We start from the raw sequence: 14,839 nt of genomic DNA, 5'->3' as shown, positions 1-14,839 counted from the left end.
ATTCGATAGGGGTAAAACACTTTATAAAAAAAAACAGAGCCATTTAGAGTAATTCAAATTATACCAACTGGTTGGGAGTAAAAGGTATGACTAAGCATGACTAAAATTTTTCAAGAAAAAAAAGGAAAACATATCGAGAAAAATGTCCGGATTTATCCAAGATCTAAGCAAACCCCATCCAAAACTACATCTCTTTTACACAATGTATGATTTTTGAGCTTTTTTTTTTTTGGAAATGTAAAATTTGTATTGAACACCGCTGATGTGATCAATAAAGATGTGTTAATTTTTCCTTTTTCTCTTGAATTTTCATGGGAAAAGCCTGGATTTTTGTCAGATTTGCGATATTGCTCGGTTTTTTTTAACTAAAAATGTTAAAATCCAATGCCCGGATTTTGCCATGTTTTTGGAAAAAAAAAATGCCCGGTTTTGCTGACCTGAATAAGTTATGAAAAATTTCTGGAAGACTTTGGAATGACGTATAAAATAATTATAAATTTTCTCATAATTGTGTTTTAACTTCTGAAATGAGAAAAGTCACGAACTGAACATTCATTTTTGGATTATTCGAAGGAAAATCAGTATTTGATGTTGTGCTGACAAACCACACAAAATCCGATAAAATACTTGATTAAAAAAAAATCAGCGCGTATATTTCCATTGAACAAAGTATTAGACTTGTGTGCTACGAAGCATGTAAGTGCACCAAGGTTTTTTTCGCAATTTTTTACACGGTTTTCGGGAATTAACACGGATTTTTTTGCAACGTTTTTTTTACGCGGTACGTGTATCAGTGTAAAAAAACCTTACTGTATGTATATTGCTTTTGTACTTTTTGATAACTGTTCGAGAGTTTATTGCATACTCAATGGCGCTTATTGCGCTTACTGTAAATTACGATTCAAAGATGCCTACATGAATACAGGATTTTTAGGCGGGGTATTGAAAGTTTTTGTAGGTTGCAATTTTTTCGTATTTCTTGTATAAGATGTGGTAAATACCCTTCATATACTGAAACAAACAAGTTTATTTTTCTGATTAAATGGCTCTCATAAAAAAGAGTAAATTTCGTAAAATTTCACAAAAATTTCTTCAAAGAGTACACTACCCTAGAGGCATTCGCAGCTGACTGAAGGAATGTATTGAGATTCCAGGAGGCAAGTTCGAGCCAATCTTAATTTTTATTGTTGATGTTGTTGCCAAGGTTTCATAGAATGTCATTTGTTGTTAAAGTGGTTTGATTTGATTAATTAAAAAGCAGAGTAACAATTTTGAAGCATTTTAAAAGCGGACTTTTTAGTCACCCTGTAAATAAATATAAATAAAAATTTCCATCTACTGAGTTTCGATTTGCAAACATGCTCTCTCGTAAAAATCTATGACAAGTTATCAATATAGAGTTAATAATGCCAAAAGATTATTAAGTAATATTTGAATTTTTATTTGGCTTGACAAAACATTCAGTCTTTGAGATGTTTATTTTCATACACATAATCGGATGAAAACTGAAACTTCCCGGAAAATGTACGAGAAATTAACAAAAAAAACTAAAGATCGAGCTTTTCTAAACACAGCTTTAATCCTCAACCGTCCCAGAAATTTTTAACCGATAGAGTCGCTGGAGTGTACAATTTGACTTTTCTGACTAAAACCGCTATAACTCTTTAGTTATTTAATTGGTTTTAATAAAATATATATAGGGGAGAGTGGGGTATCGTGGGCCATGGGGAAACGTGGGCCACTTTTAATATCTCAGATGTCTAAAAATCTCAAACCAATTTTCATCGGCGTCGCTTTGCGTGAGCATATATTCCTATATGTTGTTGACTGAAATACGCATCATATGCTTCTTTTATTTATCAAGCTAAAAAAATTAAGAAAAATTTACTTAAATAATTAAAAAAACACCCGCCAATTTCATCGATGGGGAGCCTAAAGTGCATAACAAAAACATGCTCATACGCTTGTGAACTTAGTTTTGTCATGATCTTTCACATGAAACATCAATAAATCACACAAACGCAACCAATTTGCAAATCATAGCTTGTGGGGAATCATGGGCCACACATCTTGAATCACCTATATTTTTATGTTTTTAAACACATTCAGAACTTAAAATAATTTTCACCCATCTGTAAAGTTTTCTTATCCCAAATAAGTTATGAACAATATTTTGTTCATCCTATATAAGAAATTTTGCCAAAACGTTCGCGAGCCAGGTTTTGGAATCTATGCCATCATACACAGCTCTCTCTTTTATTTCATCATCTGAAATTGCTTTAAAATAACGAAATGAATTAGGAAATAACAGTTGTGGGTCAACTCATAAACTTCGCATGTTATTTGGTCAATTTGGATTTGGTGGCCCACGATTCCCCACCATTTTTCAAAATCCAAAAAATATTGCTTTTTTTCAAACAGTCAGAATTTGGGGAAAATAACTTATTAAAAATTAAAACAAATACTTTATGATACCTTGAAAATGTAGAAAACCATACCATTTTTTATTTTCATTTTATCTTTTATAATAAAGAAATTATTGAACAACGAAAAAAGTGGCCCATGATTCCTCACTCTCCCATACACAATTTGAGAACATAAACTTTGATTTTAGTTTAACATAGTTCCAAACGCTTTCAAAAAGCTTTTAAAATAATTATTCTACAATGAAATCTATGAAAATGTAACCCTTCGTTTCATGATTTTTTATTTTTCCTCAAAAATTATTTTAAAGAGTTGGAAATGATGTACACCAAGAAAAAAATTAAAATAAAATACGATTTTTCCATTTTCCCATACATTAATTGTTGCAAATTTGTTACTTTATGAAACGAAGGGTTGAAAAAACGCATTGTTTGTTGACATTGGGGGCATGCTAGTTTTCCTATCATTTTATCTAAAACAACTGATTTTTTTCGAATTAGGGGCATATACAAAATTTACCTCCTAATCATTTTTACACGAATCAGTCAATCATAACAAAAAGCATCAAATTTCTCATTTTCCGAGGGGCAATGAATTTAAGCGCTAATTTAGAATAATTTAGGGACGCTGATTCCAATAATGAAATAAGTTTTTTTTACCAGCTCTAGTTTTAAAGAAAACTTACATAAAGAGGTGAAAAATAAATAAATACAATGGTGCGCCCTTTTTAAAATAATGATTTCAGTTCAATTGTCAACATTCCCTAACAGCGCGAGCAATTTTGATATCTGACAAAAAAGTTGTTGAATCACTCTCTCATATATTTTTTTCCATACCTATATTTTTTTTAGAATAAATTTTTCCGATTTTTCCTAAACTGCTTTTGAATATAAAATCTATAATAATAGCAGATCGACAACCAAAGAAATGATCAGAAGATAAAGGATTAGCACAGCTAAGTAAAGTAGAAAAATCATCAGTTTTTCGATTTTCTCAAAAAAATTTAAGATATTGGCCCAGTACGTTATTTATCGAATTTTTCATAATCTTTCAAATCTTGCCGACAACCGTGGCCTAGAGAATAGCGCTCAAGTCTCCTAAGCAAAAGGTCATGGAATCGAATCTCGGTCACGGCAAACATAGTTCTTTTTCTGTGGGTTGTTGGTTTTAGCATTTGTATGATGCTTGCCATTATATCCTTGAAAGATGTTCTCCTTAGAGTTACGTGAATTAGATCTTTTCAAAGAAACATGAAGTTTCTCTGAGATCCTATATGTGTGTGTTCATTTATTTTTGCAATGACAAAAACGCTCGTTTTTTATGGCTCTCAAAAATTGATTAAAATTAAGCCATTAACAATTCAAAACATTTTTTTTATTATTAACTGATATGAGTTATCTCATTTTGGTGGGTGATCTTGTCGAAATAATTCAAGATCAGAGTCTCCAATAAAATATTTCTTGACAAAAACATTAATTTTTTATTTGACTTTAAAAATCCATTACGGTTTTCTGTGATACTATAACTATAAGTTTCATCAAAAAGGCATAAGTACCAAAGATCGATCGATTGTGTCTATTTTTTTTTCTTTAGATTCTGTATAAATTCGCAAGACTCAGAAACAACCAAGATTCTTTGACGAAATTTGTTTAACAATCTGTGATTTACAAATTTTTCATAAATTTTATGCCAATTATCTTACATGCAAATTCATGTGAAAATACACGTTATTCACGTTGTAGAAATACCCCGAGTTTCGAGGGTAACTTTTAACTTGAGAAAAACTTCTCAAAATACGCTCGGAAAAAATTACTATAGTGGATTTTAAGTAATAAGGACATCAGTTTTCAATAAAAAAAATATGTTTTTTTGTTTTTCAAGAAATGGGTAAAAGTTTATTTTGAATCTTAGCAAAGCCTTGAAAAATTTTCGTTTTTAAGAAAAAGTGATAATTCAATGAGGTCTATAATGACGGAAAATCGGATAATGGCGAAGAAGATCAAATCGCTTGAACAAATCATATGATTCAAAATAACCACTGATAAACATTTATTAACCTACCTATCCAATTCCGATTAATAGTGATATTGTCAAATAAAATTTGAATTTGTTTGGTTTATCGTCCCTTAATCTGTTTCATAATAAATTTAACGTCTTTTTAAATGATTATTATCAGAAAACCTCTACAAAATATAAACAATTGTTATTTTAACTACGGCTCGCCGAAAAAAATTTCATTTCAATGTGGCCCGTTAGCTAAAAAGATTGGTAATCCTTAGAAAAATGTATAAAAAAAAGTTAGTTTATCAGTTATCAAAGATCGATTATACTAAAAACTTAAAAATTTCAAAACTTCCACACGTCAAAACTAAAGGTGATTAACAACACATGACGAATAATTTGAATTCGGGGCGCCAAAATCTTCCAAAATCAACAATTATAATAAGTGCACCAAAATTACGGTTCTCTTTTGAAATTGATGATCGCCACAGGATCAATTTCCGGATTTATCTTATTCGGTACGATCTTAACTTTGTTGAATTGGTACCGAGCCATTGTGTCCAGTACTGGTTGTCATCCGGAATGAGCAAGTTGAATAAAAATCGTGCATAATGAGAGCCCCTATAGATTGCGTTTTTTCCAAAATAATCTGGAACCATAGATACTACTCTATATTAAAAATTTCCAAACAATGCTGTTTAAGAAAATTCAATTTAAAAGTTCAAACTTATTGCAAGCAGCACTAGAATGTGTTTTTTAACGTTCAATCTTGAAGATTTAAATTCATTTCACAGATTTGCTGGAAATCACAGAACTTTTGATTAATGTTTAACCTTCATCCGTCCCAGAATTTTTATTTCCGTTACAGTCCCTGGAGTGTCAATTTAACACTTCTCACTAAAACCAACATATCTCTCTTGTTTCCTGAACGGTTTGTTTATAATTTGTAGTTTTGGAGAGTTTTTGATGTAACTCAATAATGGTTTTCAGACAATATTCAGCTACAGCACTTTAGTTTTCTGTTATTAAAAGTCTAAGAAAAAAATCCAAAAAACATGATTCGAAAAAATATTGATCAGCTACGGAATGCTATAAAAAATTTCACTTTGTATTCAAGAAAGCTTTAGATAGAAGCTATACGTTGCAAATAAGAATATTTTTTTTTTAATTAAGAGCATGAGCACAAAAGATATTAAAATGTGGTGTAAAAACTATACTTTTCAATTAATGAATCGTAAAATTTGTTTAAGTAACACAAGAGAAAATTTGAAATTGACTTGATTTTACACATTTTTGCATTTTTAGATTTACAAAATACGAATCAAAGGACTTAAAAAAAAAAAATTAAAACTAGTTGTTTTTCGAACCTATTGTCAATTTGCAATTTTTCAGATTTTCTAAGACTTAAATTCAACTTTGCACTGGATTTTGAATATATTAACGAAAGTTTTCCGCAATGAGTTTATATTCATCAGAATAGTAATTTCATATCAATTCTGGTGATGTTATTACATAAGCGCTGTGATACTTTACAAAACTATGATGAGCTTAACACTAATGAATATAAATTTATTGCAAAACTCCTGCTTGAATATACTCAAAATCTAGCGCAAAGTTGAATTTAAGACTTAGAAAATTTGAAAAATTGCAAATTGATTAAATGTTTTCAAAATTTGTCTGGTATAACTGGTATTACAAAATTTGTCTTTTATAACTAACTTTGTCTGGAACAATTTTTGCGGTTCATTGATTGAAAAGTACGGGCTTACATCACTTTTTTCACATTTTTTGAGTTCATGATCTTGAAAAATTTCAAGAAATATATCCTTATACGTTGCACTATAGCTTCTAAGTTCAGGTTTTTTGAATACTGAGAAAATATTTTTTTTTTGAGCAGCTGATCTACAGTCTTTTTTCCGAAGCAGGTTATTTCGGATTTTTTTCTTAGACTTAGAATAACAGTAAATTGAACTGTTGTAGGTGAATATTATTTGGAAAACTTATTTGAATAACATCAAAAGCTTTCCGAAGCTACAAATTTTGTAAAAATCGGTTGAAAAATAAAAGAGCTAAGTTGGTTTTAGTCAAGAGTGTCAAATTGACACTCAAAGTCTGATTTGGGTTTTTTTTACTGGACTTTCGAGTGCGTCCATAAACAATGGAGCAAAATTTAAGATTTCAAGAATTCATTGAGGATCCCCGAAGATTTTTTTTTATTTGGATGCACTCGAATGAAATTACAAACTGACAAACTTCCAATAATGTTATATTGACACTCAAGAGCGGAATAGGGTCAAAGCAATAATTTAATCTTGGATTAAAAAAAATTTGATTAAAAAATTAAAAAAAAATTGATTTGATCTTGAATTTAAAAAAAAATAATTTTTAGAACATGTTTGACAAAAATCAAAATTTGGTAGCATCAGTGTTAATAAAACCCATTCCGGGCTTAATCAATATAGTCGAAACTTTTTTTCAGGATCCTGGCGAAAAACAGAGGTAAATCTCTATAAATCCGTTTATCTTTATGTATTCAATTTTGAAGCATCCAAACACAATATTATATATAAAAATGCAGGCGTTTTCTTTATAACATCATCACGGACGGTAAAAATGAAGTGGAATTTGGAATCCAAGTATTTTTCGGGTCAGAGATGGTTTGTATGGTAGTTTCGAAAATCTCACTTTCTTAGGAACGTGGCGTAAAAATGCAGGCGTTTTTTTTTTTTTGTAACATCATCACGTATAAACGGACAGTCGGAATGAAGTGAATTTTTATATCCGAGGGTTTTTCCATCCCACATTTTATGGAAAGGAGGCTGATTCACGAGCACGAAGAAGTTAAGGACGTGTAGATGGAGTTTAACATTTGCAACGATTTGCTAATTTAAAGGTGGAACGAAGTTTACCGGGTCAGCTAGTTTCTTATGTTTTTCGAAAACAAAAATATTGTTTTAAAAACCATTTTGCCGTCAATTAGCTTTTTATTATTTTAAACTTTTGTTAATTCATGATGAAGATCGCATGATTTCGTCTTCAAATCTTATTAGTTAAAACTGAAGTTCTGTTTTCACAAAAAAAAAGCTTTTCAACAACTTAAGAGAACAAAAATAGAATTTTGTAGGAATATCATATTCAGTGACTAACTCTCAGAGTCAGATTGATTTGAGTGCTTTTTGTTCGTTTTTAACATATTTTTCGAAAAATTGTAGTTTTTTTTAATTCATTTATTTAAAACGGCTCAATCCCATAGGTTAAAAGCTTAGTTTTCATTCACTAATAAAAATAAGAAGATATAAATATCAAAATCAGAACTAAACACCAAATATTGATAAACGCTGAAAAATCGCTTTGCATTATACATATATAAAACGCCTGGATTTGTTCTGAACATCGGTCTGATTATGTGATGAATTTCCTTCCTACAATCAATTCACTCGAATATTTGGTAACCGTCGTGTGAAAATCCGAATGATTCACAGCCTTGTATAACTCCTCTTTACAAGTTTTTTTTTTTTAAACCCTCTGTACAATTGATAAATATTTCAATGAATCAACTTACCATATCACTTTTGTTTAATGAATATCATTTTGATGCCTGAAAAAAAAACGAAAAAAAACTTGTAAGATTATTTGTAAGAAAAAGAGGAGGATTTTTTAAAAACAACGTTAAATAAATAGCATCTAAAAAAGCAAAAGTTTTAAAAAAGTTGTGCAAAACGTATTTTCGAGTTAACTTATTTTATGAAAGAAAAAAAGCTCCCATGCCATGCCATTGCCCCCGTTCAAGATTATCGAAGTGAAACAATTATCGCTCCAGGGAGCACCCAAAATAAACCAACATTTGAAGCATGAAATGGCATGTAGCAGCAGCTAGAAATTGAATGTTCTGAAAATAAAAGTTTACCATACGTATGTATGTACATAAAAGTATGCTATTGGGGGGTAGCCCAATTCGACCAGAGACCGAATCGTATCCTTGAACTGTAAAATTATTCTACGACTAAATGATTCACGCTTTGGGGGCTTTCCTCGTACTGCTATCGAACTTGATCTGAATTCATTGTGTTTTTTTATTTGCAAACGTACAGTCTATGTATAGTCGAGCGTTTAAGGTTTTTATTAAAAGTAAACCCACTCTACGGAACATGGGAGACTTTTGGACCGGAACTTTTTGCTTGCCATGTCAAAGCTCGAAAGAAATCTACTTTAGTTTCGAAAAATTATTAAATCCATGTTAGTCGTTGTTGAATGTGAGATTGATTTATTAATTTTAAAATTACAGCTTACCTAACAAATTTTATCTTAACGAATGTCTGTATATTGAAGTTGTTTGAACAAAAAATAAGCATTGGCAAAAAGTTTAAAAGCATAATGTTCATCGATATGTCACGACTCCAAGTGATTTCCTAGAAAAACCTCTCCCATACATCAAGTAGAAAAACCTATCAAAACATTGACCATGAACTTTACTCAAATCGACGAGTTCAATAACCGTAAATAATGGCAAAGAATAGACTTCTTCAGAAGGGAGAAAATACTTAACAACAAAACCTAGAGTAGGAGTATGGAAGAGACTGAAAACAAAAGCAGCATCCAGCATCCGATCGATTGGAATGAAGTGCTGAACATTTTATGTTTAAACCGCCTGCCTGTATGCATTCAATTGATTGGCCCCCCATTCTGTTGTTGGTATCTGCTGCCGAGTAAGTTGTGAATCGACATTTTCTGGAACAGTCGAGAGCTCTCGGGGATCGCCCAGGAATGACGAGAATTTTTAAGAAGTTACATATGGAAAGTTGAGTAAAGTTAACATAAAATTTATTTATCTTCAATGACAGTGGATAACGTTATTATCAGCATTTTAGTTTTTTTTTTAGATTATATTTTAATCTAAATTATAAGAATTCATAATCATGATCAAATATAATGGACGCACCCCAAGGTTCTCTAGCCCGAAGCGATGAATGCTCACAACACGAATTTTCCCCGGTCTTGATCTTTCGTAAACATCCCAACTAAACCGGAGGCATCACCAATCGGCTGGATCGATCGATCCATCGGGCTAGAAGGAGATTCATCCGAGAACAATGTTGCTTTCAAAAAGTTCAATGACGTCGCGGCTACCTTATTGTGGCTGCAAGTTCCTAAGAAGTCTTGGAAGACTACACGAATGCAGAAAAGAACAGAAGAACGCGCATATCAACAATTAATCGATTCTCTGTTTCCAATTGGAATTTCTTTGGCCTGTTGCCATTGTTGGTGTTGTTTTAAGTTTCCTCAACATAATGCCACTCACGATCAACTTCTAGGGAAGGCTTGTACTTAAATGTAATTCATATATGCTGAGCCACTGCGCCTAGATTAAAGATTGGAGGAGTTAGCTGTAAATACTTGGAATCGAACGTTCCGCTGAATTAGGCGTGAATGAACTTTTCCCGCTGGCACGTGCGGAGATTCTGAAAATCTAAGGTTGCCAGATTGTTTCTTGTATGGGAGAGTGGGGAATCATGGGCCACTTTTTTTCGTTGTTCCATAACTTCTTTATTATAAAAGATAAAATGAAAATAAAAAATGGTATGGTTTTCTGCATTTTCAAGGTATCATAAGGTATTTTTTCAAATTTTTAATAAGTTATTTTCCTCAAATTCTGACTATTTGAAAAAAAGTGATATTTTTTGGATTTTGAAAAATGGTGGGGAATAGTGGGCCACCAAATCCAAATTGACCAAATAACATGCAAAGTTTATGAGTTGACCCAAAACTGTGATTTTATAATTCATTTCGTTATTTTAAAGCAATTTCAGATGATATAAAAAAAAGAGAGCTGTGTATGATCGCATAGATTCCAAAACCTGGCTTGCGAACGTTTTGGCAAAATTTCTTATATAGGATGGACAAAATATTTTTCATAACTCTTCATTTGGCATAAGAAAACTTTGAGATAGGAAAAACCTATTTTAAGTTCTGAATGTGTATAAAAACATGAAAATATAGGTGATTCAAGATGTGTGGCCCACGATTCCCCACAAGCTATGATTTGCATATTGATTGCGTTTGTGTGACTTATTGATGTATCATCAAAAATTCCTTTTCCACCTGAAAGATCATGACAAAACTAAGATCATAAGCGTATGAGCATATTTTTGTTATGCACTTTAGGTTCTCCATCGATGAAATTAGCGGGTGTTTTTTTAATTATGTAAGTAAATTTTTCTTCTTTTTTAGCTTGATAAATAAAAGAAGCATATGATGCGTATTTCAGTCAACAACATATAGGAATATATGCTCACGCAAAGCGACGACGATGACAGTTGGTTTGAGATTTTTAGCTCAACACACATCTGAGATATTAAAAGTGGCCTACGTTTCCCCATGGCCCACGATACCCCCCTCTCCCCTACATATCCGGGCCATGCAATTCCAAGCTATTTTAACTGAAAACCTCGAATAACCCAGGCATTTGATTTCTAAATGGGCAGCCCAGAATTCGGGTAATATCCGGACAAATTTGGGTAAAAATACCGTCAACTGGGTCATCATGCAACACTTTTCAACTTCAATGGTTTCTCAAAACCTAATGTCCACATATAATCATACTGCTTACACATCAAAAATTTTATGATTGTTGAGACATCAAATTGAAGTAGTCATAAAAAATATTGGTTTCACCAGATATTTATAATTTTACAAAAACATGCGATATTCACCCTAACAAAACAAAGAGGTGAGTTGCAAAAAATTTCGAATGAAATTTTAGATTTTATCTGTCAAAAATGTTTTTGAAGAAAAGGCATAAGGGTGCTGCATACATTTAGGGGTAAAAACTACTGCATAAAATTTTACTAGCTGAAAACATTAAAAATTTTGTCTGGGTGGATAACATTTTGAAATTGACAAACGCGTGATGCAAAATAATCATATTCCAGCATAAGGAAACGAGATTTAAAAGGTGGATCTTTGATTTGCATGTTTATGCCTTCTAGGCCTGACTCTGGTAAATGAATTATAAAAATATTTATTTTAAAAAGATTGGTGATTGTCCGAAAAATATTTTTACCCCAAAAGTTTTAGTTAATGATAGTAGAGGCAATATAAAGTTTGTAGGTGATATGATTAAGCCAATCCATCATACTGGGTAAAATGTTTACGGCATCGATAAATGTAAAAAAAAATGTACATCGATGGCTCGATTTTTCAAAAATTCCATGAGAATCAAAAACACTCAAAAACTCAAAATCTCACGACGTGTGGAACTAACATTTTGTTATCGTTTAGCGATAAATTAATAACATTATAATAAAATTTTAATTGGATGAATGTTGTGATGTACAAATGTTACATCTAACCCTGCTGTAGCATGATGCCCCTTTTGGTATTAAACTAATATAAAAAAAAACCAACATTTAGAACATTATTGTTACATCTAAACGCAGCAGCAGATTTTGTGTTAAATTTAGGACTTCTTTCAGAGTATACACTGCTGGAAATAAGTATAAAGACAAGCTGTATATAGGGAATTCTTTACTTTCCTGTGATTATTCAATTCAACACTTCTCCACGGTAGATTCATAGAAGAATACCATTTCTTGAAATACAGTTGTTTCGCAAGATTCATGCATCTTAAAATAAATATGCTCTAAAAATGGATTTTTGGGTTGGAAATAAGTATAAAGACCAAGTCTATTTTATTAGAAAAACACGTTTTTATTGATCTGATTTTCAAAAACAAAGGACTTTAATAATGTGTAGCATCGCCTTTCTTGGTAATGACTTCTTGCAATTGTCGTGGCATAGAAGTTATGAAGCTTTTCAAAACATTCGGATCCAGATTAGATCATTCGTTCTGAATCGCCATTTTAATTTGTCCAGCCGTTTCATAACTTCGGCCATGCTTGAAAATGTTACGGGAGAGAAGCCCCCAAACGTTTTCCATTGGATTTAGATCCGGGCTGCAGGCTGGCCACTCCAAAAGAGGGATGTTATGAAGTTCAAAGAACTCTTTCGTAGCACTGGACACATGACAGGCAGCATTGTCTTGCTGGAAAACCATGTTTTCGCCCATAAATTTTTCCGAAAATGGAACTAGAACTTCTTCTAATAGCTGGCAATACATCTGTGAGTCCATCCGGGTAGAGATGAAACAAACAAGTGTCTTTCCAGCCATGCTTATGCCGGCCCAGATCATGACAGATCCTCCACCAAAGTTTTGTTTCTCTCTCGTTGGCGTCTTCTGCCTCTTGTCGTACCAGCGGCTGCTAAAACCATCTGGCCCGTCTAGGTTGAACTTCTTCTCGTCACTAAACACCACGTTTGACCACTCTTGGTCCAAAAATTTGTACTTTTCGGCAAAAGCAAATCGGGCTTTTTTGTGACGTGCAAGAAGTCTTGGTACAGGCGTTGTTTTGGTGAAGGAAACATTAGGATCGTCTTTGAGAACCTGCCGAATCCGACGTCCAGATACTGTCAGCTTCATCTCCGCCTTGATTTCCTCAGAAGACAGCTTTTGGTGGACCGCCAGTAGTTTTATTTCCCTCTTACACCTCGGCGTCAGGGAAGATGGACGTCCACATCGCTTTCTTGTGGCATATTTTTCGCCTAGCCGCAGATAATTATGCACCACATCCATACTCCTACCAATCCTGATGCCGATTTCACGCAAGGTTAGCCCTTGTTTTCTAAGAGTATCTACTCTTCCCTTCTCATAATCGCTCAAAGGGCTATTTTTTGGCATTTTCCTGTAAATATCAAATAAAATGTGAAAACCTTCACCAATGATGTTTTCTTTCTTTGTCGCCATCAATTCACTTTGTATTGAGCAAAACTTTTCACTTTCAGCGTTAAAAAATATCCTCCGCGAACGAAATTGAACAGAAGCAAACAGCTGTCTTTATACTTAATTACAGGCGCAAAACGAAAATATTCATACTCTGACACGCACACATGCATTCTAACCCATTCTGACACACAGATAATATTCTACTCACCACAACATTTACATTGACTAACATTAGGTTACAGTTGTTTACACTGTAAACGTAAGAGCAGTAAAAACAATGTTGTCTTTATACTTATTTCCAGTAGTGTATTTGATAACAATTGAACGAAAATTTCATTTTTGGCTGCAAAAATTGCAAGTTATAATAAATTAATTCTTGTTTTTAGATTGGTTCTGCAAATAATGGAAATGAATCAGGGCAAAATACAAGCTTTTTAGAGAAATTCGGGCAACCTAATTTAACCCGGATCCAACGTCGGATTAAGGGAGGCGATTGTCTATGTGAATTTTGGTCGTATAGCTGATTTCCAGCTGTTTTCGGGTCTCCCACTGGGACTTTCCTGGATTTTTCTCGTTCCTTCCCCAAATATTTTTATACCAACTCCAGTATTGAGCGATATCTCAAAAAATGTTTAGCAGATTGTCACAAAGTTTATACGCATACACATTGCATTATAAGCTAACTTCACAGAAAATTTCATCAATTTCCATTCATGCATTAAAAAGTTATTAATATCACGAAGTGTTCAATTTTTTTTTGAATACACTCCTTATATTAAAAGTTCAAAATATGTTATACCTTAAACTTAGACGGGAGGCCCCCTAACAAATATAAATTAATTCAGGATTTGTAACTTTATGAAGGATTTATCACCATAATTTATGTTTGATACTTTAATTTATCGGCTTTACCGGTGGAAAGTGATGTCCTTTTTAGTAGGGACATCTAAAGATTATGAAACATTTATAGGTGGATAGAAAGTTAGATGAAATGAAAGATGGTGAAAATCAGCGGGTAGAACTTATTTAGAAGCATTATCATCACATATCAAATTTTTGTTTCTCACGGGCCACGGGATTTGTGACTCAGCATATGTAATACACATTTTATTGGAAATAAATTGTGTAAATTATGGCATTAGATAAATTTTTAATAAAATTTTCCACAGATGCCTCCATAACCTGCTAAAAAAATGTACAAAAATTTTCAAAAGTTCTAAAATATCGAGTGCGAAAACATACATTGAGGATATCAATTTAATTCACATTAGAGAGTACGCTTTTCAATAGACATAAAGGCACTTAGAAGAGCCAACAAGTTATACGTGCAACAAAGCTGATTTCGAGAAACCGCGCTTTGAAGTTTTCTTTTTTCTAGTTTTCAATACATTTTCAGATTGTTTTAATAACTTTCGATCGATGGGAAAAGTATAAAGGAAAAAAATTATAAATTTGAAAATTTCACCAAATATAGTTGGAATCATTCAAAATCTTTATGTATGTATGTATGTTGGTAATCCACCATGGGTGCACGGATTCACCGCAGTTTCTGCCAAAGTATGGGTTCACATACATTCCTTAGATTATTAGGTTCGACAAATCTCCAATGCAGCGCGCCACCATACCCGGACCCCA

At 32.6% G+C, this 14,839-nt stretch overlaps 1 protein-coding gene across 2 annotated transcripts in view; it reads right to left on the bottom strand.

Moving 5' to 3' along the window:
* Positions 1–14,839, bottom strand: part of LOC129748297 (protein gustavus) — a 738,224-nt gene that overhangs the window by 425,216 nt on the left and 298,169 nt on the right. For both annotated transcript variants that reach the window (XM_055742842.1, XM_055742843.1), the window contains exon 3: positions 7,988–8,023. The gene's annotated coding sequence lies outside the window, so the exon portion shown is untranslated. The remainder of the gene's footprint in view (positions 1–7,987; positions 8,024–14,839) is intronic.

The sequence above is a fragment of the Uranotaenia lowii genome, chromosome 2 (genome assembly GCF_029784155.1).
Source record: "Uranotaenia lowii strain MFRU-FL chromosome 2, ASM2978415v1, whole genome shotgun sequence".
Classification (NCBI taxonomy): domain Eukaryota; kingdom Metazoa; phylum Arthropoda; class Insecta; order Diptera; family Culicidae; genus Uranotaenia; species Uranotaenia lowii.
Note: the sequence above shows the minus strand (reverse complement) of the source record. Positions and strands in the feature narration are given on the sequence as shown.